At 37.7% G+C, this 21,356-nt stretch overlaps 1 long non-coding RNA gene across 1 annotated transcript; it reads right to left on the reverse strand.

The window, feature by feature from the left end:
- Nucleotides 1–1,730: 1,730 nt before the first annotated feature.
- LOC110161855 (uncharacterized) lies at nt 1,731–17,581 on the reverse strand. Its single transcript, XR_002318810.2, has 3 exons — nt 17,483–17,581; nt 11,605–11,828; nt 1,731–3,729 (listed from the first exon to the last, which is right to left on the reverse strand). It is a non-coding gene; the product is annotated as an uncharacterized LOC110161855 (long non-coding RNA).
- Nucleotides 17,582–21,356: the final 3,775 nt, after the last annotated feature.

The raw sequence follows: 21,356 nt of genomic DNA on the forward strand, positions 1-21,356 counted from the left end.
CGCTTTACAATACAACAACAACGTCTGTGTATCACTTCCCCTAAATTCCCATATGATCCGTGTGTTTCCCCTTTCTCCCCTCCTCATTGTGAAATCTTTGTTTTCTGTGTATGTCATTTATAACCCAGAACAGTGATCCCTCTGAAACAGATCTCCTCTCTCTCCCTCTCTCTCCTCCTCCTGGTTTATCTCTCTCCATCTCCCAGCCCTTCCCCTGTGGGCACTATCCATCGCGGGCTGCTGACATCTGCTCTGCCCCCTCTCCTCACCCTCTTCCCGTCAGCAGCGGCCCAGCCAAGGACAATGCGAGTAACCCAAGACCAAGCGGACAAAGAGGGCCACATCACTAAAGCTGCCTGTTATTGACTGCTTGTGGGTGGGGCCTGCGTACAATGGGGCTTTACTACTGAAGGGGCTGAGGGCCAAATCCAGGATGAAAACACTCAGGTGTGAATGAGCCATTGTTCTGGGAAGTAGAGTGCCGGGTGGATACGGTAATATCTAGTATTATTGTGTAAAAGTTGAATTGGTTTGTTGTTATGGGCAAATATTTATGCAAGAAAGGCTTTTGGGATTTAAGCTGTAACATATTTGCTAAAACAGAAATTGTACCTGTGTGAACGACTCAAATATGGATTGAATTGGCAATTGTCTTTTGTTGTCAGAAACATTACTTGTCCCAATCTACCCCATAAATCCAGACTAGTGCACACAGGGAACAAAGACTACAGTGGTTTATATAGTTGGATTGTTTTCATATAAGCATATTTTCAGTAAAAAAATAACAGTAATTATTACAATGATTTACCAGACTTAACATTAACTTAAGACTAAATTACATTGTGATACTATTTATAGCCAAGTTCACTTTTGTTGAGGTGAGTATGACATGATATGCGACCAAGCCGATACTGTACCAGTGGTTAACAGGAAATACAAGAGAATTTCTTCAAGAGTATTTAACTCTATGTAGCTTCTAAGGACTGCTACTTGCTTGTCCTTATGGAGATGTTATTTCTTTGTCTGGAATGTTCCACAGTAGGACATAAAAAATATCTTTGTTGAACTGGTTCAATTACCAGTGTTTTACAGCTCAAAAACACCCTGAAAAACACAAATTTGTCATATGCAGTTTTGCTTCTCCACTGATCTGACATTAACCTGTCTCCACTGTGATTACCAAGTTTCCATACTGTGGAATGGAGGCAAGCAGGTAGCGCACCCTTCAGCAAAAAAGATACACACTGCACCTTTTAGATTCTTATATTATTTTTAGATTCTCTTAGGTGCTTATATTTCCAAATGTTTGTAATTCACACACCATTTTGAGTTCCCTTTCTCTTGGAGCAGGTCAGTGTATTGTGTAGGTCTTAAACTGTGAAAGTCAGAGCATGTGATTTGATCCTGTGTCCGATGTTCACAGCGACCTTTAGCTTCCTTGCGTCCTATCTCCTCTCCTCGACATAGATTCACTTCTTTTTCTTTATCAGTGTTTCCTCTCCTGTGTTTTCAGACTGTGTTCATGTGTAGCCCGCTCTGCCCCTTCTCTCGCCCACATCTATCTTTACCCAGGTCTGAGCGCCTGGTATCAGGATTCAGATCTGGCTCTTAGGAGGAGGCCCAGTCACAGCAGGCCATTTTTGGTTCTAGTAGATCCACCAGAGTAAATATGTACATTTGATACATTTTCAGAAAATGAATTCATAAACATATTGGCTATTGTGGCTTGAGAGAACTTGCAAGAATGGTATACGCCAAAAATGTAAGTTAATGCTGGTGTTACCCAACTTTGTAATAGAGTACATTTCATTTTTACCTCATAGTTTATATTGTAAAAGCAAAAAGACCTCTACATACTGTCCGCATCTAATTGTAAAACCCATCCGTGAATACTAGCAACATGCCAAAGGGTTTGTGAAAGCTAGGAATGAGATAGTACAATCTAAATACCCCCCTAATTCCTCCCTATACTCCACTCAGCCAAAAGTACATTTTTTGAATAAACAATTAGAATGAACATGAGTTACATTAGTTTTAATCATTGTCATTATGTTTACAACCCAGAGAGAACAGTTGAACAATAGTGCTGGGCAGCTCCTCACAGTTACAAACCCGATAAGATACTGCTGATACTCATTTCTATCTCTGCCCTCCTCCAGTGATACCACCTCAGCCCTGGGCCCTGTCTTCTAATGATAAGTCCATACTCTAACCACCTCCGATGTCTTCATGTGTTTGTTTTTGGCCACATATGGTTATCTGAAAACTAGTGGTCAGACGAAGAGGCTGCATGTTCCTGTGGTGGGCCTCTCCAAATCAGTACTGCTCTCACCACTCATGGACAGACAGGCAGGGCGACCTTGGCTCCTAAATATAGACTGGCCCCGAGGCCTCTACATGAGCTGCTGAGGCCACACACTGAGATGGGAATAAATGCAGTGTACATTTAACACATTTGTATAACCTCAAATAGAGAGGCCAGCAGTAATCAATCTCAAAAACCTCCAGGGAAGAAAAGTAGCCCTGGCAGGTTCATGTATGCCAACTAACACAGGGGGAAATTTGTGCTAACCCTAGTACACATGGAAATACACACAGATTTAGGCCTGAATTGCAGCGATGGGCAACTTTGAGGGATACCACCATGATCATAGTCCATAGTTTTATAAGGTTGCATTTCATGCACAAAAGTTAATTTAAAATGTGATTTAAAAGTATTTAGGTGGTAAGTTGTTGTACTGCTATTTACTAGAGTTGTCAAAATTGATACCCAGATACTATTTGATATCAAATTTCACAAGTACTGACATGGATGAAAATTGCGTAAATATAAGACATAAGTGGACCTTTTCAGAATTTAGAATGGTCTTGATCTTTTTAAAACTTTATCTTTATCTTTATTTTATAAAACCAAATGGTAATATTAAATATATTATTTTCAGCTGAAAATGACATTGTATTGTCTAAAAAACATTTTTGTGACGATTGTGGTTCTTAAATTATTACAAGATATCAAGCATTTTCATTAGTATTAAAACATAACTGTAACATCAGGGGGTGTCCTGTAATGCATTTCTACTGGTGGAATGTTCAACAGTTACTATGGTGGCAATGCAAATGCAGACAAAAAAGTTTTAAGATTGTCTGAAAAGGAAAAATACAAAATAGATTTAAACAAAACATTTTCAGGAGTTGAATACGAGTGTTCATGGTCCTGTTTAGGTGTTTTTTCAACAAAAAAGAGTGAAACTGTTGACTAATACTGGCTAACTTGTGACTGTAATATGTGAGAGATTTGTTTAACAGCACAAATCAGATTATCTGGTGTAGTTCCAGCTTTTTCTGGTCAGATTGTGTTAAAATAAAGGTCAGATTAAGTCCAATTTCAGTAAAAGCTTCTAACAGAGCAGTGCTTTCAGTTGGCTTCACACCCCCAGGGAATGTTTATGACTGATCAGCTACAAAGTTTACATTGAAATTGAGTTTGAAATGTTTTTAACTGTGACAACACCACTTTCTGTACATCTTGACATTGCAAAGTGAAGCACATGTTCATTTAAAGCCCCCTTGTCTCACCATATAGCAGTCTAACCACAGATCACATGATCTCCCCTCCACGCTCTGCTCTCACCGCTGCTGCTGGTGTAAAGGTGATGCTGGCTTGGTTTTGGTTTAGTTTTCTCAGAAACAGTTGGTAAAGTTTTGAGAATACAGCTGCTCAGCTGTTTCCTGCAACAGAGAAACACATAAAAACAAATACAATAATAAGACCAAAGAATTACACAGAGCTACATCATCTTCATATTTATGTTTTTATTATTTTATTCATTTCTAAAGGGAAAACCCAACGAGTGTGCCAGTACCAGTCTTTGTTTTTGTATTAAATTTATAGGAAGCAAGACAAAAATTTTTTTTTTTCCTATTCAGAATTTATGGCCGATGGTTGCATGATTGTGTTTGTAATTATAGAATACTAATCTACATAATGCCATTGCAGTCGATATGTCTTTATTAATCTGTTGGATTATAGTTGTTGTAGATTTCAGATATTTGTTTGTTTTAGAACAGTTGAATAATTGAAGAATAATTCGCAGAAAACTGGTAATATATAATACTAAGTTGTCTAGTTATAAACATTTTTATTATTATTTGGCCAGTAATTTGGTAAGACATTTTAAGTATTAAGACAAAATACAATGATAGTTTGTTAAAAGTCTGAACTCATTTAGAGAATGAGAGAGGAAAACAGCTGACAGGAAGTGGCGTTCACACAGCTGTGAAAAACAAATCAACCGCCTCAGAACAGCCTCGCTCAGGACACCAGCGTGCGTGTACGTGCGAGCAAAAGCATAGTTAAACGTACAGCACAAACTGTACCCACCAGGACTCAGCCTAGATTCTCATAAATAGCCCAAGATAAGACAGTACACTTCCATACAGTTTGTCCCACACACTGATAAAAGTAGCCTCACTGATTAAGCCTTGGAGCCAACATTAAGTCTGCTACTATTATGACTTCGAACCACAACTGTATCCATTAATAGAAGTAGTGTGGTTGCTTGAGCGTAGCATGGTAAAATCTAGAGTTTGATGAGAAAGCGCTGTTTGCATTAATAGGAGCATTATGCAAAACTTGTACCATTAATCCATTAACAGCCACAGGCATAACAACAAGATGCTTTACACATTTTCACTTTTGTAAAAAAAAACAAAAACATATAGACCTAAAATACTAAAATACTAAAATATCCCTTAAACCTTTACATCCCATTGTGTTTTCAGAACTGTACATATAGTGTGAGAAATGCTGACAGTAACAACTGCAGCCTTAAAGCTATATTGTCTATTTCAAACAGCAGAGTTAAACATGCACACACTGGTTAGGTAAAACGCCAGGAGGTTTTTTCTGTGGCTCCTGTGCTTTTAGATATGTCAAAGATAAAGCAGCAAAAACAGCCATGACCCACATAACAGATGCTGCTTAATGAGTAACTTCAAAACAAAACTTTCCCTATAGGAATACTGTGTTAAATAGCTATTACTCATGCAACTTGGTAAATACCATTCCAACCAAAAACTAGACCTAAAATATGATAATAATACAACAGTAACTTTTCTAGAGATCAGAATGTCAGCTGCTTTTCTCTTTAGAGATATTATTGCTTTTCCTGCAATTTTGCGAAGTATAAAACTCATATATATTGTGTTATTAGCACCCAGATAATATCCCTGTTTAATTACAAAATATCTTGAAAAGTGCTGTGAGTGGGCCCCTCTTTCCACAGATTGGACCTGTAACTGTAACAGACCTACTGTAGTCATGCTCGCCTCCATGGAGACAAGCAGGTGATGGATCCTCCACCTCTAAAAAACAAAGTAAGTAACATACTGCACCTTTAAGTTTGGGTTTGCAGGGTGATTTTGAACTTAAAGTAATTATTTTAGCATTGTAATTTTTCTACAGATGTTTTACAATAGGCTGTTATAAGATTAGATGGGTTTCATGTTCATCAGTTATGTGTCCTGGCAATGATAAAAGCCTTTTGTGATGAGATAAGTAATTAGAAACATGGTTCAGATGTCAATTGTAGAAATGAGTCATCTGACCTGCTGGCATTCATTTGAGAAAACAGTTTTTTATTTGGATTTTATTTGAGTTTTTTAGTTGGGTTTCGATGCAAAGTTGAGGCCAGTTAAGAATGTTTTGATAATTTGGTAATACTTAAAGAAGCACTGTGTAACACTTAGGAGGCAGAACATCACCTGCATGACTCCACAGACACACTAAGAACATTCTCCATCAAGATATATTTTATGCCATACTGTAGAACCTTTTATTCAAAGCAATAACATTTAAGTGGCAACAAGTCAGGTTTGTGAAGATGCACGCTCACTCACAGCAAGAGTGTTTTCAAGGTTTTAATGCAACATAAACCTCCATAATGATAATCGATACTTTAACTTTTAGACACATTTTTTGGTGATGGTGGAGCTTCCTTCCAGATACATGTAAGTTCTTAGTTACTTTGCTGCTTAAAGGGCCCATATATTATGCTATTTTCTGATCTATGTTATATTGTTGTTTCTTTTCCTCAAATAGAAAACATTCTGTTCCACTTTGTGATATTACAAGAAGTACTTCTCTGTGTTTTTAAACTCCATACACCTTCATTTGAATCATTTGGATAATTTCAACCTGGAATTGCTGATTTACACTGAACGTAGGGTAAAATGTAGCTGTTAACTTAAAAACAAGTGCTTCATGATATCACAAGGTGGAACAGAGTATTTTTAGAAGATGTAGACAGACTACTTAAACATGTGTGAAGGAAACAAAACATAACTCCAGGTATGTTTTTGAGGAGGAACATTGTAACATGGCTAAAAGCTCACAAGAGTACATTTTGCGTAATATGGGACCTTTAATATGTTTGCCTTGGATTGCTAAACTTGGATTCCATTGTGATAAATTGCTGGCTCATGGGATGATTAACAACAGGAGAACTCTCGATACAGTCAGTGCCTATCCCCCCACTCCCTGCAGCTGTTGGGGCAGTGTGGGGCGGGTTGAGTGCCTCTTCTTCATGTATTTGGTCTGGTGCAGTGTGGGTTAGTCTAGGCCTGACTGGTATGACTTATGTTAATACTATGGATTCCAGAGGAGCTGTAGATTTTTCTTGACCTACTTGTGGCAGGGGCAAAAACACATCCACGCTCTAGGCCCACACCCCTCAAGAGCAAGACGCCATATTTCTCTTCTCCCCAGTGTAAACAAAGACATGAGGAGGAACATCTGCATTAGTGAGTGAATATATCGATATCAGGGTGATATTTGGACCTTTCTAGTGTATTGGCTGTCGGTGTTAAATCTCCAAGACAAAGAGGCAGATATTTTGTTTGGCCAACCAGCTATCTCCACATAAACAGGAGTATATGTGTAAAACTTTATTTGAACACTTTAGTACAGAGAGGTTACTGCAAAAATGTAACTACACAGCTCTCTTATCCAGTTTAAGAAAAGTTGTGGATGACTTTAAACTAAATTTGAATTTGAATTTAGGTAAAATTACCAAAACTGGCTCTACATATCAGCCAAAAAATATCGTCAGATCTGATCAGCCATATGGATCATAAACAATTAGTATCAGCATTGGTCATGGAAAAGGCCATATTGATTCAATCTCCTCTTTTATGTGCTGAAGGAAGACAAATAATGTTGCAAATATGTATGATAGCAAAAACAAAAACAAAACAAAACAAAAAACAACACACATCTGTTGAGTTCCCAATTTGGTCAGTATCAGTCTGAAAATGGTATATTGGTGAACAAGAAACAGCAGGGATGACTGGCCAGTTTTAGTGACTACACTACGGAAGCAATTTTGTTTGTGATATAAAGGTGTCACAAAATCCCAATGCATCACTGGGAGAGAGACTATAACACATAACTTGTCTCTACGCGTTTACTGTGAGCAAGTGGAACAGTCACCACGTTCCCACCCCACTCATGGTAACAATGCATGTTACCATCATGGAGAAATATAAATAAATACTATGTTTTCAATGCAAAATTGTGCAACATTCAAAGACATTTTCATGTAGTGTTGTTGTATGTTAGCATCTTTTATTAGCAATAATAGCAACAAAATCTTTCAGCTAATGCTAAATTTCAAGACATGGCTCACAGCTATTCTGCTTTTTGACCTGCATATCGACTGGGACAAGAGTGGTTTGACAAAAGTCCTCAGTCTACATGTACTATGTGCACTCTACTTACTTTGCATGGACTTCACTTTACATGAGCCAACAATGCAAATATGTTCCAGTAACCTACATTATACAGTATAATGAGTTGGTGTAACTTTTAATACCTTTATAAAGTCAACATCTGCAGCCTTTTCACGCACTTTCATCTTTGCACCACTTGGTCTCTGAACCTGCTGTCAGAAAGCCTTTCTTCCCTCTCCTCTGTGTTTCCCAGCGTGCACCAGTTCTGGGCTAGAGCTTGCCTCTTGGACACAGCAGTAGTTGTTTTTGAACCCTCATGTGCATCAGTGACCGGGAACAACAAGGACATAATTCTGTGAAAAGCCACTCCACTCCACTCCCTGCATAGAAGTACTGACCTTTGGAGAGACAACCACCTTTTGTCTACCTCTGCTCTGGCTCTGGACCTTTAAGTCTGATAATTCACTGTAAGATGCACTCTTTTATAAAGCATTCAGAAGCAACAAGAAAACCATAAAGCTCTTCACTGGAGGAATTAACAGTTTCCGTTTACATAATGATTACACAACTTTGTGTATCCAGTAAGGCAGCCATGGCGCTGGTGCATATGGTCATTGTCAGGTAAGATGTACCTTGCATAATATAACTCAGGTGTGAGTCATGTGGTCAGAGAGCCATGCAGACTGGCAGCTTTGCTTCTGTCAATAAAGAAACATCTTTGTAATACAGGGCTGACGTGACAGGCTGATTACTCTATAAATACTACTTTATAAATACGACTCTTAATTAGACTTAGACAAACTTTATTGACCTGCAAGGGAAATCGTTTCGACTCAGTAGCCCACTCATCACAATAGAAATCCTTTTTATAATGAAATATTAATATTATCTAACTAGATTAAATGAGATTTTAATTGCACACATGAAAACACACATTTATACAAAAGATTAAAAAACACTTTGCAGAGAAAGTGAGAGGACCTTTCAGATCTTGGTGCTTACAAGTCAAATGAGAATGCTGTGTATTCTCCAAAACATTTGAGATTATGCTATTTAAGAAAATATATCACTTCAAACATCTTTGATCTAAACTGAACAAAATTTTCAGTTCAATGTTGAAAACAAATCTGCTACAAAAGCGTTAATGAATGTAGTTAAATATGGCCGCGAGCTTTGTGTTGTGGTTTGATAAATTATTGGATTGGACAAACTTTTGATGTTGTATGCAGCATATCCAAAAGTGCAGGTATCAGATTTAATGATATACTGTATCTCAGGCCTATTTCTATAAACATACACAGGACATGAAGTGCCTTTGTCAAGTGTTTGTAAAAGTGGGACTTGGTCTGTTTAATTTGTAATACGTGTTTACTGTCACTCTAAATATGAGGAAAGAACTATGTGACGTGAAGTACCTCACTGCTACAAACAGAATAATTGAGTTACACTTGCCTGTAATTTTGGCCAAAGGGACTAAACTTCCACGTCACTTACTGTAAAAATAATATCATTGTACTCAGGAAGTTTAAATATGGCAGCCTTGTAAAGTTATCAGATGTTGTACTTACTTCTTATTTATTTTATCAACCTTGAGTCTGGTTCAAACAAAACACCCTGCATAGTTTGTGCCCACAACAAACCTGCTCAAACAGAAACTCAGCACCTTCCTCCCACATCTTTGCAAGGACGACTTTGATGTCATCCACGGCACTGTTTATCTCCCCTCGAGTACTGCTTTCTTTATAGATTAGTCCTATAGTGTCAAGTTACAGAGACGAGTAAACAAGATATACACATATACGAGTATCATATGACATGAACGAAATGTAAAATTAAACACAAAAGTGAAGAATTATATTGTATGCCATGTTTGAAAGAGTACACTACAAGTTTATGTTTTTTATATTTTCATTTCACTCTAGTTGCACCAATAGATCAAATAGAAGTAAAAAAGACAGTAAATTTTTTAATAAAAGTTTGAACGGATTAACGTTTTGTTGAGTTAATTGCACAGACAAATAGCCTGTAACTTTTTGATATTTTCAGATAATAGATTATAATTCTCAAGTTCAAGTCAAAAATACATTGTGATGAAACTTTTGAAGGGGGTTTCAAAACATATAAAAACTTAAAAAGAAAAACTTTAAATTGCATCATAGCAACATTTAATGACAAGTCCACTGGATTTTTGACAAACTAAATAGAAACCTGTCCAAATACCAAATGTTTAGTTTAGCATGCCGTAAACACAAGTGAACTGAAGCAGAAGTTTAATCAGTCAGAGCGATGGGTATCTGGTGCCAGCAGATGCTCGCGTCTGTGTGATCACATGCCTGGTAGACGGCCAGCCCACTGTGCACATATGCGTGTGAACAATGCCACCAGTTGCAGTGGGTGGAAGCTCCCTGGTCGTTTGCCAGCGCGTGGGGAGGGACGGACCAGGCCACAAAGAAGGGAGTGAGCGGCCTATAGGGGGAGGGGAGGAGGGAGGGGGTCCCGGGACTAGGGGGTGGTAAGTGGAGATAAAGGCAGACAGATGGACACACAATAAGGCATATACATCCAGCCTGCATGTCAACAACACCACACCAAACTGCTATAGTGCTTATCTGTCTGTCATTATGGCCCACCTAGCCCAAAACTACTGTGTATGTGTAGTAAGTACAAGATGAAGTTGGTAGAAATACACAGATGAACAGTTGTATATACAGAATGGAATGGTATACTATGTACAAGACTGTGTTCAAGCAAACTGTATTTCATTAAATGGCAAAATACTTTTCTATCTTTATGGTTATGTAATTTTATTGTATTTCACCAGGGGATTAGTTGATCATTTAAAGAGATATTTGTATGACCATATTTCTATATTTTTATTTGTGTATGTATCTTGTACATATATATTTATATAATTATTTAGAATTTATTATTACCATTTCATTTTTACTCTTTGTTATTATATTATATTGTGATGTATGAGCTACTGTGCCCAAATACTTTCCCTTGTGGATCGATAAAGTTTGTCTAAATCTAAGTCTAAGTCTAATAAAAGGACACATGTTTGTCACTGTCTCTGTAAGTTCTGGCCTAGTTGCAGTTTACAAAGAAATTATGACCTTCTGAGAAGAGATGACCAAAGTGATACACACATGCCAAGGTTTTGTCAGGTAAGATGTTTTTGTTGTTGGCATTGTGAGGTTATCTCATTGCCCTCATTGTTTCTGTATCAGATAGGATCTAAACTGTAGAGTGAAGTAGAAAGTGCCTGGGCCTGCTGCTGTCACCTGTTACTGAGACTCCTTGTTTGGAAAAGAGAGCCTCAGTTTCTCAGGTTTCCACAAACGGCCCCCTCAGCTGTCTACAGGCCGTATACCAATGTCTTCCTCCACACATCATTCAAATGCTCCTCTCTGACAAAGATATAGGTTTTCACTGCATTGCTCTGATTTTGCTTTCAGCACATTTTTTTCAATCCCGTCATTCTGGTTTGTGAGGCCTAATAGAGAAGACGGAAAAAGAAAGACTATTCTTAGTATTTCTCAAATATAGTGATGAATTACTCAAGCAAAATGCTGCACTGTGGAACTTTTTTTGAAGAGGGGTAGCAGTTTGGCTCTGAATTTACCTGTATCTACCCGGCAGTATAACTCTCTGGTCTCCATAGAGATAAAATTATTTTGATTTTGTATGTTGGAACATTTCTTTTTTTTTTTTTTTTTTTTGACATAGATCATCAACTTCTACAGAAACTGACTCTGGCTTTTTGATGATAAATATACCGTGTTGTATTTAAAACCATTCTAGCTTGAAGACACTCATTTAGAGATAATTAATATTTCCTTATAGAAATAATGACCGCAATTACAGAGCACTTACAGTAGAAACATTCCTCTCCACTCCCACACTTTGAGGTCATGTGACACAGTTTCAGAGGGCTGAGTGCAGTAGAAGCAGACAGTTGGGTGTTGTGCGGCGCTGGGTGCCTGGGCGGGTGCAGTCAGTGAAAAGGTCACCCACAGTGTGAGTCTTTGAGGGTGAAATGAACGGAGACAGGAAGCTCTGGGTGCTCTTCACGCCCCCATTCCACACAAGCCTGCAACCTACAGAAGAACAACAGGGGAATTAACCTGCAAATGTGACCCCAGGAGTCTGCATGTTAGAACGCAACATGTCAGGTATAGAGTCATATAAGGGAAAAATACAGTTCTAGTTCAAGGCCGTATATTATGCAAAATTGACTCTTGTGAGCATTTAGCCATGTTAAAATGATGTTACCTTGTCAAAAACATACACTGAGTTATGTTTTGTTTCATTCGCACATGTTTGAGTAACCTCAGCATCCCCAACACTGTTTCACCCTGTGATGTCGCAGTGTAGTGCAGTGGTAGTTTTCAAGTTATCAGCTATAAGTTACCTTTAGTTCAGAGATTGGCAATTCTAGGGCTGAAATTATCCAAATGATTCTAGTGAAGGTGTATGGATTTTAAAAATACAGTGGAGTATTTCCTGTATTACCACAACATCAAAAAGTGAAAGAAAGTGTTTTTATTTTGAGAGAAGAACTCTCGCCTAAATATGTAGGGTCACTGTATTAAACAGTGTGAATGAAACAAAACACAATCCCAGGTATATTTTGGATGAAAAAGCAACACTATAACATAGATCCAAAAATAGCAAAATATGTTTTTCAAGATATAAAAAACATAGCTAGAATCATTTCTATGCTCTTCTTAAATAATATATTTGCACTGACGCAAGACAAGTTTTGTTCAGATGCATGAAAAAATAATCAGTATCAGCTATTTTAATTTGACAATATGAGCTAATCTCATCGAGAGTGAATTGATTTTTGTAACATTGTTCTTGCTGCTGGTTTAGACTTGCTTTAAACCTCTGTTACAACCCAATAATCTTTGCTGTTATGTATGTATTTGTTTACTCCCTACTGGAAACAAAAAAACACTGCTTAAAGATATTATTGTGAGCTATAGGGTATTAGATCTGACTCATATCCAGTCATATCCAGTGACGCTTGTGGACAGGCCTGAACCTATTGCTAAAGAGTGCAGTTAATAGAGGAACAAACTGTACTTTCAACTTTCATATAGGAAATGACCCAATGTTCGAGTAGTTGGGGTGGAAAGTGTGTGTACATGGGTAAATAAGAGCAGATGTCTACACCATGATATAATCCTCCAGCACCTGTTCGCGCTACATGACCTGCGTATGTCAGTGTATCCTTAAATGCAGTTTGTTGGTGCAGATGACTGAGGAGCACATATGATGCAACATCTGTATCTTTTTCCATATTGCGTCATGCCAGGCCTGATCATTGACTTTGTAGGTGAAGTGAGGTTTACCCGTCTGAAGTGGCCTCCATGGTGACAGGTGTGCAGCTGGTGTGTTTGCTCTGTCCCATGTTCCTCTGCTTTTAGGCTATTTTAATCATTTACATGGACAAAAATAGAGCTTGTACCTGAAGATGACCACGTGAAACAAGGGCAACCATATATGGGCATCAGATGTATATATTTACAGTAGTTGGCATTTCTTTTATGTAAACTTTTGGCACACATTTGCATTTTTTCTCTTTTTTGAAATTGTATCAAGAAAATTCCCCAAATTACCAACATTTCAAAAATATATACCACAGACTAAACCACAAACTTTCTGATTTAAGAGCAAATCAAATACCTTCTTCTTGAAACAAATATTGCACATATTTATAACACCGTAATTTATTTTCTCTTTGTAACAAGTCACATCACCTAAAGAGAAGACTAAACATCTCATTAATACTAATTATTATGTTTTTAAATGTCTTGAATAATTATTGTAGGTGTGAAGCATATGAGCTAAGCAGTGGAATCAGTCTGGAGAATGGGTTTTACAGCCACTTATTGTGGTAGAAGGCTGTAAATCACTACAACAGCAAAGCAGGCACTCCTGGAAAAGAAACAACCAAGGACATCTATGAGGAGAGAGAGTGTGTTTTTAGCCCTGTAAAACTGTTTAGCATCAAGATGATGGCAGAAGCTTGTTTAAGTTATTTTTTTTTTATGTACATGACGAAAGCAACAAATACACTTTCGAGAAGTTTTCAAATTCATGGAATCAGGTACATAAAAGACACAATAAAATCATGCATAGTTTTTGATCTTATGATACAATGTTTTTTCTGCGACTACTATCTTGGGATATTTATGAAGTCATTACATATAATCACACATCACCTATAATTACTGACCGTTCAGTTTACACCACAGCAATTTCCTCCTCCTCTGCATTTTTGTCAGATCTCGATGTGATTATGTGTCATTACTGGCCAATTTCACAGAAGAAATGTGCATCTTTATAGAGACAGTGGCACTGGGGTGATGAAGAGGTAAGAGCTACAATTAGAGATTGAGGTCATGGAAATGCTTGATTTTATGTGAGGGGAAATACATCTGAGCCTGTCAGGTAAAAACTGTATTTTAAACCTACTGAGTTTGATTATACTTATATATTTTACCTGTCGGGTGACTTGGTGCCTTCATTAATGAAGAGTACCAAAACTGATCCTTATGCGGACCACACTCAGTACGATTTGAGTTGTCTAAACAAATCACGTGAGTATCTTATCTACAACACGTGAACTAAGAATAATTTGCTGTGTATTTCAGAGTAACAGTGGTCATGAATAAAGTCTTATTAAAACTATCCCCGACAATCAGCAGACGCCAAACACTTCCCTTGTGAGCAGCATTAAGACCTGCCTCTGAGCAGCAGCCAGGAATTCATATCACAAAAAGAATTGAAGGAAGTACACTATTTGCTCCCCACACAGTCTGGATTGCACACAGATACACTGATTTATACCTCATATTTACTGTTCATGCTGAGACTAGCTGACTTATCCATTACACTTAAAGCCTTGTAATAATGTCCTCTATCACTCACAGTATATGCTTGTTATGTAATTCTACATGCTGTCACCTGTGTCTCAAATGTGGAAAAAGTAAGATTATGCGCTTTTGATTATTTTTGAAGTCAGGTCATCAACATGCAGGATGGCACACCTATGTAGTTATCACATTTGTGTGATTTTAAAGTTGCATGCATAAGAAATAATCATTTTAAAAGTGATCACTGTTGCATATACTGTAGCTGTGTACTTGGGCAGAATATTTCAACCTTTGCAGAAAACTATTAAGGTCAAAAATCCGATGGATTGTCACAATTTTAAATGTCCCTAACAATTTATATGTTTTGTCTAAACTGATTATGCTGCTGCCTCTTGGTCAGGACTCCACTGAAAAAGAGATCCCCAAATCTCTATAGGAATTTTCTGCTTAAATAAAGGTTAAATTTGAAAAAAATAAATCTTGTTTGTGTGAATGTTAGTATGACAGGTGGTGATATGTGGGTCTATACAGGCAGAGAATGGCCATCACACTTTTTATAGAGTGCCCCAGGGCAGCTGTGGCGATACAAGCAGCATACAGCCATTAAATGTGATTGGGGAATGAATAAAGTGTTTTGATAAACCTAAAACACATTGTCAGATTTTTTTTTTTTTTTTTATGTTAAAACATGTTTGGCCTTGAAGTTTTCTGTGCCACCGTGGAGATGCGTAACAAAGAGGAGAATTACCCAAACAAAAGCCTCGGTAACAGCACCTGCTCCTCTTTGCCTTTGGATAGAGCTGCCCTCCCACACGCTCCCTCACCATAGACCCACCATAGATACACAGTGCTCCAAAGGGCCCTGACTATCCACACAGTAGCCAAATCCAGCCATTCTGTCTAACCACCGGCAACAACACTTTAACTTGTTTGGCCGATTCACTGAGAGGATGTCCTTTGTGTATTCGGGTAGAGGAAAGGAGAGGGAGTGGGCAGGCTAAAGGGGAGCTTTTTAGACACTAGCAGTGGGGAAGGCGAAGACGAGATCCATCTGAAGCCATGCCAAAAGGGGCCCTCCAGCAGATATAAAGCTGGTGTGTATAGACTTAACCATGCATATCGTCCTCCGGGCTCATTAGTCTTGATTATTGCCAATTTATATTCGGTCAAGCTGACAGAGGTTTATTGCACTGCATGTTGTTTTTCTACAAAAGTTTAAGAAAAAAATATAGCCAAAATTATATTTCACTTTGTAATGTGAATTTCTAACTGGTTAGCCACAGCTGTCCTGGGATGGAAGCCCAGTGTACCGCCGTGTGATCACCAAACTGACAATGTCCTGAAACTGTTGGCTTAATGCCCATAGAGGCCTATAAGAGCCTTTAAGCATATATTTTAAAGAAGACATGTCTTGGTTTTTCGGGTACTTTGTATTAAACTCCATAACATACATAGACACTTATTTTGCATTGTGCTCATTTAAGAACAATATTGATGTAGAATGTCTCAATTATAGGAACTGGACCATTGACTTCCTATTTACAACTGCAGAACTGAAAGGCCTCCATCCCTTGTGGCATTTCACCACACCGAGTGGTGTGATTGGTTTTTTGTTTTTTTTAATCCTACATAAGAACCAGAGTCTTTTTTTAATGTTAAAAAAAAATAATTGTAAGTAAGTACAAAGCAGTGTTTTTCTTCTATTTACTGAGCATATATGCCTCAGTCCACTGCTCCATGCTGTTGAGCCCTCTAAGCTTTACTGAGCAATTAGTTAATGTGGCTACATTCTGTTTCTCCTCCAGGGGTGATTCTGGCACACTGACCGTCCCGGGCCAGTGCTTGTCTGAAAGGGTTTGGCACAGACGGGGGGCCGAGCAGCAGGCCTCGCACAATGTTTTTGGCACCAGCAGTGTCCTAGACGGCCCTCTCCTCTTCCCCTTATGAGTCCTGGCCAACGCTTTGGAGAGGCAACCCCGCATAGTAAGAATGTGTGCTTTTTAAGGTAAACACTGGATTTGTAAGCTTAATGCCATACAGTGAAACAGTGAAACAGTGGACAGTGGACAGTGGACCCTCTACTAGTTTCTTAGTGTACCTGTAACCCAATTTGTCATTCAGCGAGGCTTTGAAAATGTTTCAGTGTGAATGGTCTTTAAACTCTTTGACACAGTAACAGTAACAGCATAGAAGACTAGCCATATTATTCAAGAGAAAGAGCGGAATATTCCATTGAACCAGCAGCTTGAGAGGGTCTTTCAGAGCACTACAGGGGGCACATGGAGTGTAGTGTAAGCGTGATTGATTGTCAGCTGAATCCTATTAGCAGTTCAAGTCCAATGAGTGGATCGTACTTACTTATTGGATGTAACCAATTGAGTCTGTGTTTAATTTTATAGCAGCACTGTAGAAGCCTGCAATGTACGGTCACAGGGTTAACCTTGTTTTTCACTCACTGCACTTATTGCATTAGGATCATTTATGTAAAATACAGGCAGACAGTTAGAGGCCAGTGGCTGTTTGAAGTCTCTCTGTGCATGCATACTACAGTTGTCATGTACTGTAGACACAACGAGAAAAGACTATGACATAAATTATTTAAGAAGGTCATGCCTGTCTATCTTTCTGTATGGTTTTGCACAGACTTAAAGACATATATAAATTGTCCTGTATTTGTCACTAGTTGTTCCTATTCCTATAATGTGTACCAACTCCCAAGTCCAGCGGGTCTTCTCCTGGTCCATATGTCCGGTCTCTAGGCACACTCCCACACAGTTGCTGCTTCATTACCTCGATCATCCAAACACACACACACACACAAATGCGCACACATCTACACAGCGCAATGGAAACAAATGTGTACTCACCTCGCACTGGGTCCACATCATTCATGCGGAGGGGAGCAGAGGTAACAGTCTGTCCTGAGCCAAATCATCACATAATGGAGTGTTCTGGGACAGTACAACACCTGCTGACCGCACAGCACCCACAAACATATACAGTACAATGGTCATTACATCCATATATTCAAACCAGCAGTGTTCATTTTGGTAAGACATTTTAAGTGTTTTAATAGTTTTAGTCTTTGTATCATGGCTAAAATTACTTGTTGATGAATACATTATCATTTTTGTCAACTAGAAAATTCAGTTGCTTTGGCAGATTTTCTGAAACTTTTTATAAATTTATAAAACAGAATATTTGACACACAAACTTTATAAATCATCATCCAGACACAGGCCAGAGAATGCTACCATACCTTTAGATGAATAATGTGAGGGAGTCAGAGACCTGTAGGACCAGTTTTTGTTGGTTTGAGACGGAGGTAAATTTAGGGAACAACATTTTTTCAAATCAGTGTTTTTTGCAGTCGGTATCTAAACTGTGAATACGTGTTCCTTGAAGTACTTGGATTATGTCAAAATTTTTCTTGTGCAATTATTTTCATTCAAGTTTAGTTTTTATAATTACATGAAAACATCAGTAGTTTTAGTTACAGTTTGAGCCAACAAAAAAAAGGTGGATTAGTTCAATGCTCCGATACGTACAACGGTACTTTAGTAGTTTTATTCATGGTGATAATAAGCATTAGTCATATGTTTTGGAAGACTTTATTATTTATGCTTTCCCCTCCCCCACGTCTACTCTTTCAGGACCATTTCTAGCTGTAGGGCTCTGTACAAGTTTCAGTTCCCCGGCTCATTTTTTTGCCCCAAACAGGTGTTCATGTCCTTTCATTGCTGACAGCCTTTGTTGATCAGTGAAAAGAACAGTTGCACATCCATCCTGTGTATTTCATCATTCACAGCTGTACGCCCTGCTCTTCAATGGTGTGGAAATGAGGGTCATCCACTCGCCAGACACGGTTCCTTCATCCAAATTAGGGAGACAGGAGGGTGGGGAATATACCATTTATTACGCTCAGGTGTTTTGTGTTACATTGTGTGGCTATATGCGTGCGTATGTATGTGTGTTGTGCAGTGGTTGAGAGAAGAGAGAAAGCATGACGTTTTTTCTATGCTCAAATCTGATGAGAATGGATTATCCCATTTCCATAGAGTTAACCCCTTACTGGGAGATTGAACCATCACGAAAGACAGTCACCATAGCGGTATGCTGGTGGAGATTGTTGTCAAGGGCTCTGAGATTGCATGGTGGTTGCATTAGAATTAGTTCTTCTATATTCATGGGTCTCAGCTTCCTGTTTGGTGCAGAAATTTTAGGGACTTTTGTACATTGTGTTTTAAATTGGTAATTACAATGACAACAGTGCAATAGGGCGACCACTTGTCCCTTGGCTGTCCTGCATATTCATCTAGGTCTCTCGTCTCATTTATTTAAAGAATGTCACATTTTTCATGCATTTCTTTTTTTTTTTCTTTTTTCTTTTTTTCATGAACAAAACATAGAACACTTCTTGTAAAATGAGACATGCCAAGATGACATGAGTATTTGCTCCTAGTTTTGAAAAATGTAAACTGTTAAAAAGTTTCTCGGAATTTATTTTTTTTTTATTCTGGACAAGAAAGCTCTACACACACTTTATTGTTCTTTAGTTGCACCATATTTAACATACTGTGCTGAGATCTGTGTTAATAATTTTAAAACAATATTGGAACCACTATTCATATTACAGAAAAGAGCACTACTAATAATTCATAACGCTGAGTTTTATGACCACACAGACCAGCTATTTATCAGTTCAAAAATGTTTAAACTTTTTTAAGGATCTGATAAGTTTCAAAAGACAGCAAAAAAAATATATAAGGCAGAAAGGAAAGAACTACCAAAAAATATTCAGAAACTTTTTAAGGAAAGGGAAAGTACTTATAATTTAAGGGGAATTCATCTCTTTAATATGGATAGTGTCTGTACAACAAGAAAAAGTTTTTATATTTCAGTTTGTGGAGTCAAAATCTGGAACTCTATGAGCGATGAGCTCAAAAAATGTCCAAATATGTAAATGTTTAAACATCAGTATAAAGAAATGATTATAGCTACGTATGCACAAGAAGGAATTTAAGTTTATTTGTTATCTGAATGTAAACTACGCTATATTTATTTTTGTATCTGGAGTAATGTGACGCACTATAAGAGTCTGGCAGAAGCACATTATTGCTTTAATGGGGTTGTAAAAGGGGGTGGGGGTAGATGAGCATTGCTTCTCCCCACTTCTTTTCGGAAGGATTGATTTGATTGATTTTTTATTTTTTTTATTTTTTGGTGATTATAGTTGTGATGAGCAATGTAAAATAATTGCCTTTATGTATCTGTTGATTACTGCATAATAATGCAATTTATAATTTACTGCATGATAATGCAATTTATTATTTATGGAAACATCTGAATAAACTTATCATCATGTCATCATCTCGAAAGTGTAAAAGCGATTGAAAAAAAACTGTAATGTTTTGAGTGTAGTGGCTCTAATAAATTGCCACATATTGCTATTTCTTTACGTTTGTGTGCATTACAACTGAGAAAAACAAAAAAGTCTGTGTTATTAAACATCTCACCACATTTGACAACTTGTCCCTCTTTTTCTACTATTTGAGATCAGAAACCCATGGATATATTCTCTTCTGTTGATTACAAAAATATACTTTTATATTATCAGTGCACAGGCTTTTAACACTTTTATATCTTTAAGCTGCAAATGCTTCACTGTTTCATGTTTACATTTCACTGTTTCATGTTATGATTAATATGTGTTGATATGTGTTTCTGAGAGTATTCTGCTTGTGCTGTTTTATGCTGCCTCTTGACCAGGTTGAGAAGGTGTTTTCAATTTATTTATCTGGCAAAATATTGAGTAAATAAATGAAGATTTAATTTTCTACCTCATATAATTTTCTCTTCATATTTTTGTGGACATAAACAATATAAAAATGTTAGTGTCCAAAACTTAAAGGACTGTGTCAGATAAGGAAAATAAAATGCAAAGTAGTAATCGGTAATGTAATAAGCCGTGACATTAAGGAAAACACTACCCTATTTGTTTATAACTGTTAATGTGCAGTTTACCCCTGAACTAATTCCTGGTTTCTCTGTTTTGAGTTAGAGTCAAATCTCAAAAGAAGCCCCCTGACTCTGTTCACAAGACGACCTCTAATGTGATTATGATGCTTTTAGCCGTGGAAGCTGCTGACACCTGAATCTCCTCCTCAGGCTGTGGATCAACAGTTGAGACCTTAAAAAGCATGTGCCCAGAGGGTGTGGGACAAAGAGAGACGATACACCTCGAAAAGCTCCATTTACCCTCAGGCTCTCATCATTCACATAAGAATCGCTCAAACCTCCACCCTACACAGATACACTGACTTATACCTCATATTTACTGTTCATGCTGAGACTAGCTGGCTACATTCAAAACCTCTCAAACCAAAACAGTTTGCACGAATAAACACTTCATGATTGTATATAAGGACAAAAGCAACAATGTGCTGTAGAGATAAACACAAGTGACTTCGCAGTATTTTTTTTTTTTTTTATTGTCAGCAGAGCTACAGTGTTCAGTCACAGGCTTCTGGGGTAAATGTGAAAGAATGCGGATCCTAAATGCTATTCAAGTGTAATATGGTACACTAATTCTTTATGGCATCTAAATTAAAGGGCCTATATTACACAAGCTTCACTCTTGTGAGCTTAAAGTCATGCTATAATGTTGTTACCTCAAAGCTCAAAATGCTCTGTTCCATCTTGTGGTGTCATGAAGTAGTAGTCAAATTAACAGCTACCTTT

Source organism: Boleophthalmus pectinirostris, unplaced genomic scaffold (assembly GCF_026225935.1).
Source record: "Boleophthalmus pectinirostris isolate CB_2022bp ecotype Guang Dong unplaced genomic scaffold, ASM2622593v1 HiC_scaffold_18, whole genome shotgun sequence".
NCBI classification, from domain to species: Eukaryota; Metazoa; Chordata; class Actinopteri; order Gobiiformes; family Gobiidae; genus Boleophthalmus; species Boleophthalmus pectinirostris.